At 42.3% G+C, this 15,388-nt stretch overlaps 1 protein-coding gene across 9 annotated transcripts in view; it reads right to left on the reverse strand.

The window, feature by feature from the left end:
- Positions 1–15,388, reverse strand: part of nrxn2b (neurexin 2b) — a 661,557-nt gene that overhangs the window by 88,161 nt on the left and 558,008 nt on the right. The window lies entirely within an intron of this gene.

A 15,388-nucleotide genomic window follows, 5' to 3' on the forward strand; every position in this document is an offset into this window, starting at 1 on the left:
GACTGCCCCCTTCTTGCTCTATGCGCCCACAATTACAATCCCTTTTTTTTTTTTTGTTAACAGCTGTCACATACTGTCTCAGTAGAATTTCTTCTTGGCATCATGCCTTACAAGAATCTATATGTCACACTTTTCATTTAACATCAGATTCAGTGGCTAACTTGCAACTCCCTCTGTACCTCCTCTTTGACTGCATCCACACAAAACGTTGAAGGACTCTCCAGATTTACACACTTAACTCTGGTATTTGTGTTCCAGCTGTGTCTCTCAATCATCAGGCCAGATGTTCAGCTAATTGTCATCGCAAGTGTGGCATCTGAACGTCCCATCGTGGAGAGATTTATTCAGCATTTGTCTCTATACATGTTTGTGTGCATACATGGTGCTCTGAGTGTGACAGACTTTTCTTCCCGCTTCCCCTCCAAACCTTGGAGTCCCAGGGATGCCTCTTTTCACAGTGAAACTCTGGTGTAGGGGATGTCAACACTAAGAGATTTCCATATTAGATTGGGGTCATTGACGTCAGCTATTATTGAGCCTTTAGCCCCCTCATGAAACCAGACAGAGTGCTGCGAGATCCCTCACACACAGCTGCAAACCTGGGGGGGGGGGGGGGGGGGGCACCAGAGCTGAGAGGGACCGCCCCCGGCTGTCTGACCCAGAGAAGGCTCACTGATCTGGGCCTTGTTAAAACAGCAGGTGGGGGGGCCCTCAGAATAGCTCCTGGGTGTCCTCCTCTTCTCCGTCTGACTGGCATCACAGTCAGTGCTCAGATCATCCCTCCCAGGTGGGTTGCAGTGTGTGTGTCTGCCTGTGTGTGTGCCTGTGTGTGTGTGTGTGTGTGTGTGTGTGTATCAATGAGCGAGTCTGGCTGCCCGGGAAGCGCCCATTGTTTACGCATCTTATTTTCCCTCTGATGATAATACATCTGCTGCTTTTGGAGACAGACCATTGTACACCATTACATCTGTTGATTAGTTAGCCGATTGCTTTTGATCAAGTGGATGCAGAGAAAGGCATTACTGATGCTCAATACATCTGCCTTATGACTGCCAGTGTAAACAGCTCTGGAACGCCGCTGTAAGCAATTGCGGTTAATCCATCAGGGAAACGGTCTCCTCAGCCTCCACTATTGCCTTTTTCTAATTATTGGGACTGCCAGCTTTGATAACTATGCCCTATCAGTCACATATGTATGGATTGCGCCCCGGTTGACTGAGCGAAGATTGCACGGCAATGTAAACCGGTGAGCAGGTGGAGTAAGCAAACAGGGAAAAAGCTTCATCATTTGTCAACACAGGTGACTGTGGTCTGCCTCTTCGTCCATTTATCATGCTTCAGCTGCAGCAGTGATGCGGATTGTACAAATCTGAGATGCTGTTTTGAATGTTACACCCTGCGCATGCTCTGTAGATGAGTCAACAGAAGCAAAGTACAAACATACTTCCAACCTGGTCACTATAGAGAGGGCTAAGGCTCAGCAGAGTAGCTTTGAGGAGCTAATTTTCATCTGTGTATTAATCAAACAGGCATGTGGGTTCAGCTAATTGCTCTGGGAAGACATCCAACTAGCAAGCTTTTTTTTTTTTCTTGCTCAAGTTGGCCCGGTTCTTTGCAGAGGAGAGGAACAGCTTGACGGCTATTGCCCCAGTCTTAGTTGAGTAGGAAGGATCCATGTGTCCAAAATGCACAGGATAATAGTTAGTTGGTGGGCTCTTTGTCTTGTAAGTGACGTCTTGCACAACCTTGATGAGTCTGTGCCACTGCCAAGTATCCTCTTTAACTTTACAGATATCTTGGAAAATGTCAGATTCTCTGCTGCTGTGGACACATTTGCTAATCTGCCCACGTCTCCTAATGTCTCACATCATAGCCTGTGCTGAAATAATGTCAGCGCACTTCCCTTTTTTGGGAACTACTGTATATAAAACCAAAGTTTCCAACCCTCCTTACTTGCACCAACTCTCCCTGAGCCTTTTGCAACATCAGCTACGGATATAAGGGTACTTATTCAGCATATCATTCTGAAAACCTAGCTGTAAGTACAAGCACTGACTCAGCAAAGAGGGAGTGTATGAAAGAAAGTGAGATGTAATAAAAGAATTACAGAGACGGAGGGTTAGGAAATGAGAGAACAAACAAGAATAACCATAACCTGCTAGGAGCACCGATAAATGTGGTATGACAAATTACAATTTCAAAAAAGTAACTGCAGACACATTTAATGATGTCTGTGTTTCGGGGCTCGTGTGTGACATTACTTTTCCTTTTAGCGTCTTGCGCGTCTGAAGTCACTCTAAAACAGTCCTACGTGAAAGAAAAGAAAGTGAGACCTCCAACCAAGCTGGGCGTGGTTGCAAACTAAATGGCTGAAGGCTGTTGCTGATTCTTGCGTCTGATTGTTTCAAACGCAACCGGATGAACCTACAAAATGGCGGTACACCCAATTCCCAGCAGCAGCAACCAATGAATGAATGATGAGCTTCCTTCTCCTCCTTAATTGTGCAGGAATAATATGATGGCACCAATCCTTCAATCACTTATTAGAGGTTCCTCCCTTGTGGCTTAACTTCCCCTAAATATAAGGGGGGAGCATGTGAGCCTGTGCAGCTCAGTAGAATCAAAGAGAATTGTCTTGATTCTTGACTTCTCAGTCTCACACAGATTCTGGTTTTGTTTTCCACATCTCATAAACATGTCACAAAAGAATTGATCTTCTCCCTCTTCAGGTCTCCATTCACACAGCCTTTGTGAACGCGAGCTTAACAAAACAAAAGCCATCTTTTGTTTTGTTTGCTGCAGCATTTTGCAGTTTTGGCTGCTTGTGTTTTTCCCCTCATACTGACCCCTCCCTGGAGAAAGAGACACTGAACGGCAGCCGAAATGAATCAAGTGGATCTATACTATTTTTTTCCCCGTTTTCCCCACTCTCTCATTTCCATCTCTGATCAAATTCAGAGCCAATTCTGGCACAAAAGACACAAAATAGGATATAGTTGATGAGTTGCAAACAGTTATTTCAAAGTGGGGATGAGGAGGACTGAGTGAGAGAAAAAAAAATCTGTGTATTCATGACAAAATAAGTAATATTTTGTCACACTAAAACGAAATATATGATTCAGAGCATATTTTCTTTTGTTTCTTTATTGGGGAATCATTACACACTAGCAACTAAACCACACATCTGTTTATATATATACTTGCAGCTAAACATAATCAATCATTCTCTCTTTACTTGACTCCACAGCTGTCTCCAACTAGATCACTGCTTTCCCTTCAAATCCAACCAGAAATGTTTTTTACAACAGATTTACCAAAGCTATACAGCAGCCGCAGCAAACGAATCCTATTTGCACCTTATCGGCAGGGTGATAGCGCATGAAAGATTCAGCAGTGAACATCCATAGGATGGTCTCTGCAGGGTTTGCACAGACCTCAGGGCCCCATCATGCATCGGTTATCACCGGTCTGACAACAGGATTTCATCTCTCGGGGAAAGAGAGAGGAAGACAGGACAGTCGACTTCTCTCACTGCTCAGTGAGCTAAAACCTCAGTTACTCATATCAGTGGGGATGAATTACTGGTGAAAGTACTCCTCGACCCATAAAGAAGAAAAAATTGAGAAGAGAGAAGGGGTTGATGGGCTAAATGGGAGGGATAAGAGGATATTTTCATTTTTTCCGTTGAAGGAAAATTCCATTAAGACCATTTTCTTGGTTTTGGACATGAGTGAAAATTACATTAGAATCACCAAATTATTGAAATGTGGAAAGACACCACAAGAAAAATAAAAAATAAAAAGCATTTACACAATCAGTCAGCTTGTAGAAAACCAAAAGGCTAAAAAAAAGGAAAGAAATGGTTAAAATGTTAGCTTTAATATGCACACATGCTGCTATAGTCTTTGTGGTTGTTCTGTCCAATGAGAGATAATGTCACACAATGCGGCTGGTAGAGATGAGAAAGATTCCAATGTTCATGACAGCGTTCATGACGCTGTAGCACTATATCCAATTAAATGTGGGTTTAATTATCTTGGATTTTAGACAATGGGTATAATATTGTTTTTTTTTGGCATATCTGTGCAATTCAACACCAGGTCAGATACATCAGAGATTTCAAACCAATCTTTGTTTCCAAATCATAATCACACCTGGATGTTGACTTCAACACAATTTACAAGTCGCAAACAGATATTTAGGATAAATCCACATGACACGAATGCGACATTCCCCCCAACAAATTGTGAGTTTTGCTGTCAAATGGTGAGTTACATCATTTAGTTGTTCTCCCCATGTTTCTATGTAGTAGGGATGCTGCTGTGCACCCACATCGCAGCAGCTACTTTAATCAGTGCACTTAACAGACAGAAATTATAAAAAAAAAACAACAACAACGCAGCCCAACTGTAATAAATCAGAACTGCGTCACTCATTTTGTTCTTCTCCTTCTCTGCCCGTCTCTCCACTGTCATCTGTCTCATCATCCCTCCTCAGCCACTTGTTTCTTCTCCAAGCAATGGAAATGAATCGTCAGCAGACCAACTGCTCAAGCAACGGCAAGTGGACTGAACATACTAGCCTGTGGACTCCGCACATTAAACAACGGCACATCCACACAGTGCATGTAACAGCACTTGTACACTGACTTCATGAGCAGAGCAACCTCAACGACCTATTGGTTCAACCAAGTCTGAACTCAGTAAATAGAAAAGCATCATGGAGCAGTTGCTGCCATGTTCCTGGCCTCGCTGAATGCCTTTTTTTCTTCTTCAGAGGGATGTTGTGTGGCATTTATTAAGAGCTCTTTTGTTCCTCAAAAAGAATTACAGTTTAGAAAAAGCATTCTTCTTATCTTTGCTCTACACCGGTTGCTTTTAAATATCGTCACTCTCCATTCTGACCAAATTTATGCTGACGGCTCCACACATTCATTCTTAATGGTGTTCATTTTCAGAACAACAAAAGCAGTAAATAATGAAGTGGTTTTTCCTGGTCTGCCAACAGCAGAATGGTTGATGGACTCGCAAAGTTAAGAGTGGTGACTGAGAAAGGATGCATTCATCATTGCTGCCTTGAGTACATCACCGAGGGCTTGGAACATAGACGTGTGCGCTGTGCATGGATGAGCAGATGTAAACATCTTTTTTTCCATCCCTCGGCCTCCGAGACATTCTCTTGTAGTCTGTCTTTCCCTCTCTGGCTCTATTGCTTTTTCCTTTTTTCTCCCTCAATCTGTGAGCCTTTTCTCTTTTTTTCCTCTCATCTTTCCTTCACGCGCTCCTTTCAGTCTTTACTATGTTCGAGGTAGAAACATCCTCCCCAAGGTAGCCAACAAATACACTGAGATAAGAGCAAGAAAAGAATTTGGTAACAGTGTTTGGGCTTCAAGCTGATCACTATTTTAAGATAGGAGTGGAAAAAGTTCAAAGCTTGTTTTTAGAGTCAACACTGGAAAGTCTGACTTTGTTGATTTTCTTCACAGCAACACTCAGTGTTTGGGCTAAAAGTATAGATTATTTCTTCCCAGGGAAAGTGGGCCAAAAGTGATGTAGGATGCTCATTTGGTGGTCGATTGATATATTAAAGGGGGGAATGGACTCATAGCGGTTTTACAATCAATACAAGACATAAGCTTTATTAAAACAGTACAGAAAGTCAATAGACAAAACTTCCATGGAAAGGGCAAGGATGAATTATGGATGTGGTGATGAATCAAAGAGGGGAGAAGAAATGCAGGTCAGCCAAAGTCCAAAAAGTATCATAAAAAATTCCAAACAGGCAGTGATGTTTAGCAGATAATAATAACACTAGGCTAGAAGATGGGGGAAGGTGTTATGTATGAAAATTTGGAGTTCGCATACAAGCACTGTGAAAAAATGGTGTTTGTTTTAGGATGACGTATTCACTCTGACATTCATGCATGTGTCAGCATTGTGAGTCAATCATGGAAGAGAATAGTTTTAATGAGACCGTTCAGAACAGTGCAGACACCTGTGCGTTCAAACAGAAAATGAGTGTATTAGTCACAGAGAATCGTTAATAGCGGCGGCGAAGGCAGCAACAATGGCTGTAGATGATTCAGAATGCAAAATAAAGGCTTCATTTCTAATGAGTAATGTTGTATGACTTCAGAGCTATGTAAAATATATGGGTGGGATATCCTGTCTGTGCCGGCCGGATGTTCATTGCAACGGAAGGCTGGGCTAAAGTGCATCCAGAGGGAGCTGAGGGCTGGATGTGCAGTATTGACATTTGGAAAGGACCTAACAGTGGTTCTCTCCTCGGGGTGCCTAACTAAAGACAAAGTAGCCTGGATGATTGCACTTTTCTTTTTTCCCCCTTTCTCTTATTTTTCCTCTCTAGATTTACATGCTCTAAATTTCTTCCAGCCCTTCCCCACTCTTTCCTTTTTTCTCCTCTTTGCATGCTACTAATCTACATTTTTTCTGCGCAATGGGATCGTTGGGACCGGCTTTTTATACATTTTGATTTTTTCTTTAAATCTTAACCTGATTCATGCAGACGTATTGTGAACACTTACATGTCAGCCCCATTGAGTCAATTCTAATCTCCAAGATTATAAACCCACACAGCGAATGTGAAATCCAGCACGTTAAATTTGAAAGAAAATGAGACTGTCAGCAGAATGCCTCACGGTGCTGATGACATAATTTGTGTGGAAAATAAAATGCATCACATTAGATCGCTGGTTGACAGGCAATATCATACAGTAGTCATCTGGAGTAAGCCAATTGCGTATACACTACAAGCATGTAGGCAGAGATAGGGGTAAACAGAGGAAAGGAGGTGGCAGACATGACAAGAAAGAAGAGAGAATAGGTAGTTTTGCCTTCCCAGCTAATTATTAAAGGCAGGACAGAAACCTTACAGACAGGCCGGCTCTCTTGGACCCTAATAGCTTATTGATCCAGTAAAGTCCAACCACCAGTTTGCTCTCACAGGAGACAGTGTGAGCTACAAGTACAGTGACCTACAGTCAGTAAAAATAGTTGAGGTCACCTTGTTGACAAAATGATTGCGTATTTCAAGTGACAGAGAGGAAGCGACGCATTGATTTGCAAAAGGCAATCATAACTGCTTTCATTGGGAGGGATATTAAGTGGAAGGGTTGATGGTTTGATGCCTGGCTCCCGCCCGCATGTCTTATGTCAGGTGATCTCAAATTTCTTCTAATGTGTGATGTGAGTCTAGTGTAAGTGAGTCCACAAATGGAATTATTACATTAGTCATAAGTGTAGCCAACCAAAATGATGTCCTTCAAGCAACTACACAGCGCAGAAATTATGTTCTTCAAGCAACAGTACAGTGCAGAAATGATGTCCTTCAAGCAACAGTACAATGCAGATAAACTGTTGTACTTTCTACTGGATCTACTTTAACAGAAGATACTTAAAATGCAATTTTATCCATTACTTCCTCAGAGCATCTTCCTCTCGAGTAAATCAACACTTGCATAGGGTGCCATTCACTTTTGAAGTGTTTAATCACATTATACTTCTAACTACACACCACTAAGTGATGAAATTACAGATGCTTTTCATCCATTGTCAAAGGCAAAACAGCTGTTGTGATATCAGCGATAGGGCTGTGGCTCAAAGTGTAACATGCTTTAGGCAGTATGTGCATGGAATGTGTTAATCAGATGCAGGGAGGTACTTCCTGGCACTATGCTATTCAGTGCAGATGTACCCTTTCTTTCTTTCAGCAGCTGCAAAGTTGACAAATTAAACGACCCTCTAACAAGCCATTTACATTTTGATCCAACTGATTAACCAAGCTTGCTTCAGACCTCAGCCGTAGTGAGTTAGTCCTTGGCTTTGTGAAGTGCCTTGCAACTAAAAATCAAGACAAATGGCCAAACAGGTACCAGCAGTGATACTGCTTTAAAACAGAGTTGTGAGACCCTCGGGCAGCAATTAAACTCACACTGTGTTCTGCCCTCATCACCAGTCAAATAGATGGACTTTAGTGATGAATGGTTTGATATGAATGGAGTCTACAAATCCTCATGAAGGAGGTCATATATATAGGAAGGTCTAGTTCCTAAAACCCTAACATAAAGTTAGCCACCCATGATCAAAGCTCTAAGGTCTGCCCCCCCCCCCCTTCAGCTTCTGCCCTTCTGCCCCTCCACCCGCAGGGACAATTAATTAGTGATGCGAAAGGGAAGGATTAATCGATATACTGTCAGGCTCCCGCCAGCTAAGAAGCGAGACCCTGCCAAACCCACCAGGACCCAATCTCATTACTGACGGCGGCCCACGCTCCCCTTTGCAAGGCAGCTGCATTCATCAAAGCTATGCCTCCCTTTCTCCCTCAATTGTTCTCCATGCTTCATCCCCCTGTCCCTCCCTGCATGTTTGGCTTTTACCCCCCTGACAAGATGAAGGAGAGTAGGTTGGAGAAGTGACACCCATTTAAGAATGGAAAGGTGGAGGGCAAGGCAGGAGTTATAAATAAGGAAACAGCAAAATCACTATGTGGGGGGGGGGGGGGGGGGGGGGAGAATGTGCCCTTGTATATAGCATGCACCAGGGCTAATCATACACGTCTTGTAAGTAAACGTGAACGTGTCCTTGCAAATGTGTCTGCGAACAACTCTGGCATCTAGCTGGAACCTGAGAGCAGTGAGTGACTCTGCGTGCTACTGACAGCTAGTTAGGAGTAAAGGCGTACTGTGCGTGTGTGCGTGTCTGTTTTACCGGGGGTGGGGAGTAGAGGATAAAAGCCTCTGCCTCTCTCTGACAGTTTTATCCACATCACCATCTGCCTTTATCTGACGCCGGCATCTCTCGGATCCCCGTTGCACTCTCAAAGCTCTCCATCCACCCCGCTCTCTTTGCCCGTCATCTTATCCCAGGCTGCTGTCAAACGTCAGATCATGTTTTTCAACCCATAATTAAACAGTTACTGGCTTAAACCATTGACAGCTAACCTCTGGCCATCAGAAAATAAAATAACGAAAGGCAGTGTTGTGGTGCATCCCTAAAAACGAGGAGCGATCCTCCGGTTAGCCACGAGTGAGAGGAAATGTTAATGAAGTCAGGTGCTCCATATTTTGTGGTGGGGATGCTGGCCACAAAAAGCCTGTGTGTCTCTCTCTGTTTCTTTCTCAATCAGCATTTGTCACACCCTGGGAGAGGGCTCACACCAGGGTCGAAGGGAGAAAATATAATCATGTCCCTTTTGCTATCCTCCTCGCCCTCTCTCTCTACCCCTGCTCAACGCAGACAGTTGTGGTGAGGGATGGCTCCCTAACGGGTAATCAGAGGCAGCCCTTATTTAATGCTATGAGCCGGGACCGGACAGCCAGTGATGGAGGTACTCGGGGAGGCCCGCTGTGCTCTGTGCACCGGCCCATAACTGCAGATGAGACACTTCCCACAGAGCAGTTAGTGCGACAACGTGCCAGCTGTAAATGTAATGACTGTCAAATGTGAGCGGTGCCTGTGAGAACAGCGATAAATATAAACAGACACCTCTGAAAAATATATTAAAAAAGATTGCGCAAGTTCTAGTTTGAAAGGTGCATCCGAACCGCCACAACTTTATTAAGCCATCTGTCAGGCCATTTGGAAAGTTTATGAGTGGCTCATGAAGGGAATGGCTCTGATAGTTGCTCCTTTCTTCATTAATGACTCATCTCTCTGTGCATAACAAATAACTCCAACTTGCTGCTTAGTTTTTTGTTCCTTTATGCCTTGAGTGAAAACAGCTACATAAAAGACTACACATTTTAACAGTCTTAAGCAAGGGATATTACTTCTGCTTGGATAAAAGAACCTGTGAGGTAATTTCTAATAATACCTGATGAGTCATAAAGCTGAGGATAGCTGAAGTTTTGTGAGGCCCCTAAAGACAGGTTATTTCCTCCATATTGATGTCAACAAACACACATGGGCAGGGGAAGCAAAATAGACGGTCTTACAAACTTTTCCAAAGCCTTTGTTTACCAGACTAGGTGGGGGGCTGCCTGCAGGGGTGTAATATAAGCCAGGTACTGGGGACAGCAAAGCATGAAACTGGAGAATGACAAGGCATTCTAGCCAGACTGAAATGAAAAGCAACACTTCTTGCATGCCCAGTTTTCAAATTGCCAGTGTTTGTGTACAGGAGAAAAATGGAAAGGCTATCACGTCAGCACAAAACAAATGAATGCTGTGCTGTTGTTTGCACTGAGATATGACTGTCTGAAAACACAGCAGACCAGGCCTTGCAACTGCAGCTTTCACACTCCGTCTGATAATGCTAAGGCAGGTGTATATTCTTACAACAGCACTCGAACTGACTGGTGTGCTACTCAAAAAATTGTGTCAATCAATTGCTCACTAGTTTGAGAAGTTCTTGATATACAAACCTATAAAACTGTAGGTGAAAATATTCACTCAAACGGCATTTTCTGGATCATCAACACCTACTATATTGTCTCTTAAGTAAAGGACTTAATTCAAATTGATATGACATTCTTGATTTTGACAATAATGGAGATTAGTTCTAAGTGGCAATAAGAGAAAAGGCCCAAAAAGAAAAACTGCTATTGGCTTCATATATATATATATATATATATATATATATATATATATATATATAAAATTACGACCTGTTTCTTTTATGACTGGTTTCCAAGGTCTTGCAAGGACATCTACCTTTTCCAGCAGCCACAGATGGGAGATATCAGCCCACTACCATATCTGTCTGTACCCTTCATTCCCTGAATCTCACACCCCAGGCCCTGATGGCGGAAATCTCATGAAGATTGGCAAAAATGATGTCCTGCCCTCCCAAATGACCATTTTTTACTTCTGTGGAGCTAACATCCTGTGAAAGACATCATGGGGACTGGGGGACATCCTGTCTACTAAATCAAAGCATAAAGAAATGCTCACTGAAGTAATAAAAGTTGTGTCTGTTCGTATTGAATTCATGATGGGGGTGGTGAAACCAAGGGGTATTTTCGGTGTTGTGGAGGCTTAAATTCCTCCAAATTAATCAGTATCTTTTTGGAGATGAATATCTGCTCACCTTCCAAAACTGATTTTACTTATTCAAAGTTAATCAAAGCTTTTACTTGAGTGTGGACATTTATTCTTAACCTTGGGGATAAAAAGTAAGCTCTTCCCAGAGATTTCAAATTAACCGCTTACCTTTCTCCAGCAAATGGAACTTGGTCAGGTGTCATCACAAAATCATAGTACTTACAGGGTGTTCATACAACAGTTGACCAACATTTGTATACAACATCAACTGAAAGGAGTCGGAGTCTTTCATCTGGAGTCAGTGGTAGCCTTTAGAAAGACGTGGAAATAGCTACCTTTGCTCTAAATATACAATGTCAATGCCACACAGTAAACAATGCAGCAACAACATCAGCATTTTGTTATTACTGTAAAGTTTGACTAGATTGGATTACTAGCAATAGCCTATGAGGGCTGGACAGACCGATGGGATGTATGGTGCCCCATCACACTGAGTGCCTACCACTAAAATGGAAAACTAATTCAAACTAATGCATACCTTGAGGTGTGATCCCCTAACATGTTCATCTGAGCGCAATGAGTGAAAGGCCACTGGACTGACTAAGTGTGCTTGAAAATGTTTCATCATTCATCCAATAGGCTTAATTAGTTATTCTGGCTCTTGGGGAGTTCTGTGGTATTCAACTTCTCTGGGTGATTAAATACAGAGGAACTCCCCACAGATCATTCGAAGTGATGAAGTCTATGGGATGAAAAGCAAATATTCTCTATGATCAGACAGCAATACCAGATGTTTTCAGTTTTTCTACTACTTATACAGCCTGACAGAGAACACCTACAAGCATTACTGCAATACACCGGCATCTGCACTGTCACATTTGGTCTGCTCAGTGATGATTCATTCCTATGGCATTTTCCAAAAAATGAATTACAAAGCCTTTTCATCAACAACTCTCGAAATGTCAATGAGAAAGTTTGCAGACACACCCACAGTAAATAAACAGGGAAGTGCAAAATACAATGTCTAGTGAGGATATGGTATGTCCTTTAAAAAGCAGCCACAGTCAGCACATTCAGTGTAAGCAACCTATCCCACAACCTTGACTCTACATCTTCTACTCCAGGACCTGATGACAGCATGTCAAGACGATGGAGTGAGTGATGTCCTGCCCTCTGTCAGGCAAATGGACAGAAATGGAGGAACGGAGTGGCATGAAAGTGGTGGAGGTCTTGCAAGGTAGGAAGGGTATATAAAGGGACGGGTGGCTGGTGTGAGATAAGGAATAATGCTCTATCACATCCTGGTGACACATTATCAGCTGTGCCCACCAGTACCAGTATTTCTAGTTACACAGACAGAGACAGCACCTATCGGTGATGTGTCATATCCTGTAATGACAGGAAATGGTTAGGAACTAAGTGTGTGGGCCGATGACTCAAAATTACAGGCTTAAAAAGGCTCTACCTTAACATGAATTAATTGCTTGATGAGTAATGTTGGACATCTGCTCTCACAATACAGAAATCCAGAAATTTCAAACAAACCATTTTCTTAAAAAATTTGCATGTCCACTGTCCCAAATCAAGTCAGTCAGGATACCAACCTTTGATTTTCTAGTTTATAAAATACGCAAACTCAGAATGAAAAGTGAAATGCTTTTTCTGAACCACTAGCCAAGGCTAATGAATAAGGCCCAAGGTATTGAACCTCAAGGCCACCATCACTGTTTGAACGTGGAGCTATTTTGTAGTTTGATTGGGTCCGTGAGGCCCCCCCATCAGGTGGGATGATATGGGGCCACGGCTCCTGGGTCCTCAGGTCTAATTTGCCTGTACCTCTCCCTTCAAAGAGAGACGGGCATAATTAACAGAACCCAAACACCCACCATGGGCTGAACAGAGTCATTTAGGAGAGCGACTCGGGAGGAACGGCAGCAAATGAAATGTAATTGCAATGGGAGCAGAGGAGCCAGGCTGGTGTGTCAGAGTCACTGATGTGTGTGTGAGAGAAGGAGAAAAGGAGAGAATGAACGGGCCAGACATGAGGGACTGAGGGAGTAAATGAAAGACACCGAAGTAAGATAGAGAATATGCAGTTGAGAGGAGAGCGAGCAAAACAAAGACTGATGAGTGATTGTGAGCGACAGGCAGAGACAAACAGTGAGGACCCATTCCTTCAGGTTAGAATAGAAAACCAATGCACTTCAAACTCTCCAGAAAGTTGAATCCAAGTTAAAGGATCAGTTCACCCACGTTGCTTAAAAAAAAAATATATATATATATTCTGCCAATCTCTGGTGGCATATAGCCATGCAGATAGATAGCGGTTTCATTTCTCCAGGTTTTGAGATATCTGCCTCTGAGATTTCTTGCACCACCCCAATATGACGGAGGTAAATTGAATTTTGTTGTGATGCTCATAGCATTAAAATTACATTTAAAATTCAACAGAGATACGTCATTCCAGAAACAGTCTCTTGTTACTTGGGATAATCCACATAACACACAACAGTTTTAATGGAAACTTTTTCTTTGGGATGGAAGTAGCTCCAGTCACAGTGAGGTCTGAGGATTATGTTCAGTAATTAGTGTTTCTGGTAAGAGATGCTGCTCATACATTTTTTAAATTTCCTTTCTCAATGCTGTGCCAGTCCAAGAAAATTCTTGATGTTTGAGTAGCTGCGGAAGTGTCAGAGATGGATATCTAAAAACCTGGGGAAGTAAAATGGAAAACCATCTGCATGGAGACATGTAATTGGAATGTAACGTGATAAAAATATATTCTTTGATAATCTATTAATATTTGTATGGCTCATTGGTTGAGTTATTTGACCCTCCCCAAACAATCTTTCTAATGTTAATGGCAAACCACAACAAAAATTCAAATTACAGAAATGAACCCTTAAAGTTCAAAGTTGTTGATCTCAGCTGCAACAGCACTTCAACCACAGCATTACTGTGTTCTGTCCATTCCATTTGCAGGAGTAATCTTTCATGCTTACAGTCATTATCACTATTTATCACCTATGTTAAAAGCATTCAAATTGGCCTTGACCTACTTGGTCTATCCGCCAGCACTCTCCCACTATTCTTTCACCTATCCCTCTCTCTTTCCCATCATTCCTCCCTCCGTCCCTCTCAGTTTACGGAGCACTGGATGAGAAGTGACCTGGGGTCAACTATGTTCCTGTCGCTTCCAGGCACTTGCAGCCCAAACAAATTGGGGTCACCGCAATGTAAGAGTGGTGTGATCACACACACGCACTTGTGCAGATGGCTGAGTGTAGATAACAGTGTAGATAATAAGTGATTCTTATCACTGCGTACTTTAAGAGAGTGTAAAGGATCCGTAGGATATTGCAACATCTTTTGCACCAGCTGGTACAGTAACACTGTATTTGTGAATCTGACTATGTTTATTCTTGTGGCTCCAGTAACGTAATGAGTGGATAAGAGTCACCAGGTGTGGTCTTGGTTGGTAATTAACAGAAAAGACCCCATTATAATGAGCTTTGAATGTAATGTTTGGTAGAGGAAGCACAGGGGTCAATGAGACAATTAGAGCCTGTGTAAATGCATTTTTAAATGCCTGCTGTCCCTTAATTGCCATTTAAAGTTATCATCAGAGGTGGTTTTATTTGACCTTTAAGCCCAACATATGAAAGCAATAAAACCAGCGATGAGGCTAATAACCAGTTTGACAGGGAATCAAAATAAATGCTGTTTGGTGATTAGTCATTTTCTGGACTCACACAACAATTACTTCAAGTGACCCTTGCAAGTACTGCACACCAAAGACATTAGATGACATTTGAAGAAAATGCCTTAACATTGGGAGAAGATTTAACAACACCACCTTATGAATTGCAGAGGAAGTGCCCAAAAATGGATACAATTTTCTTATTATTTCTTGGTCCTTTTTTATTGAGGACCAATTTTAAAGTAGTAGTAAGTAAGTCAATTCCTGAGGCCCAGTTATACACACTGACAATGCTAAAAAGATACATAGTCATAGAGGGTTTTAAGCAAACCAAAAGCCCCACAAAGTCAGTCAAACTCCATCCTTTAATCTTAATAGGGCCCAGAAGGGTCTATTAAGCATACATTTCAATTACTAAAATGTTTCTTTCACCAGACTAAAACACCAATATCTTTACTCTCTGTACTATGACTGATCATAGCTTCTCTGTACCTTCATGAAGACCATCTTTCCTTATTCTTTGACATCCTTCCTTTCTGCTTCCTGCTTCTCCTTCCTCTATTGAATCATTCATCCCCACCTTCTTCTTTCTCATTCTCCGGAAACTAGTCTAAATAGCTCAAAATCCTTTGAGTCCTTTTCAACAGCCTGCAACACCACTTTTTCTGCCCTACCACCTTCCTGGAAC

Source organism: Sparus aurata, chromosome 10, assembly GCF_900880675.1.
Source record: "Sparus aurata chromosome 10, fSpaAur1.1, whole genome shotgun sequence".
Taxonomy (NCBI): domain Eukaryota; kingdom Metazoa; phylum Chordata; class Actinopteri; order Spariformes; family Sparidae; genus Sparus; species Sparus aurata.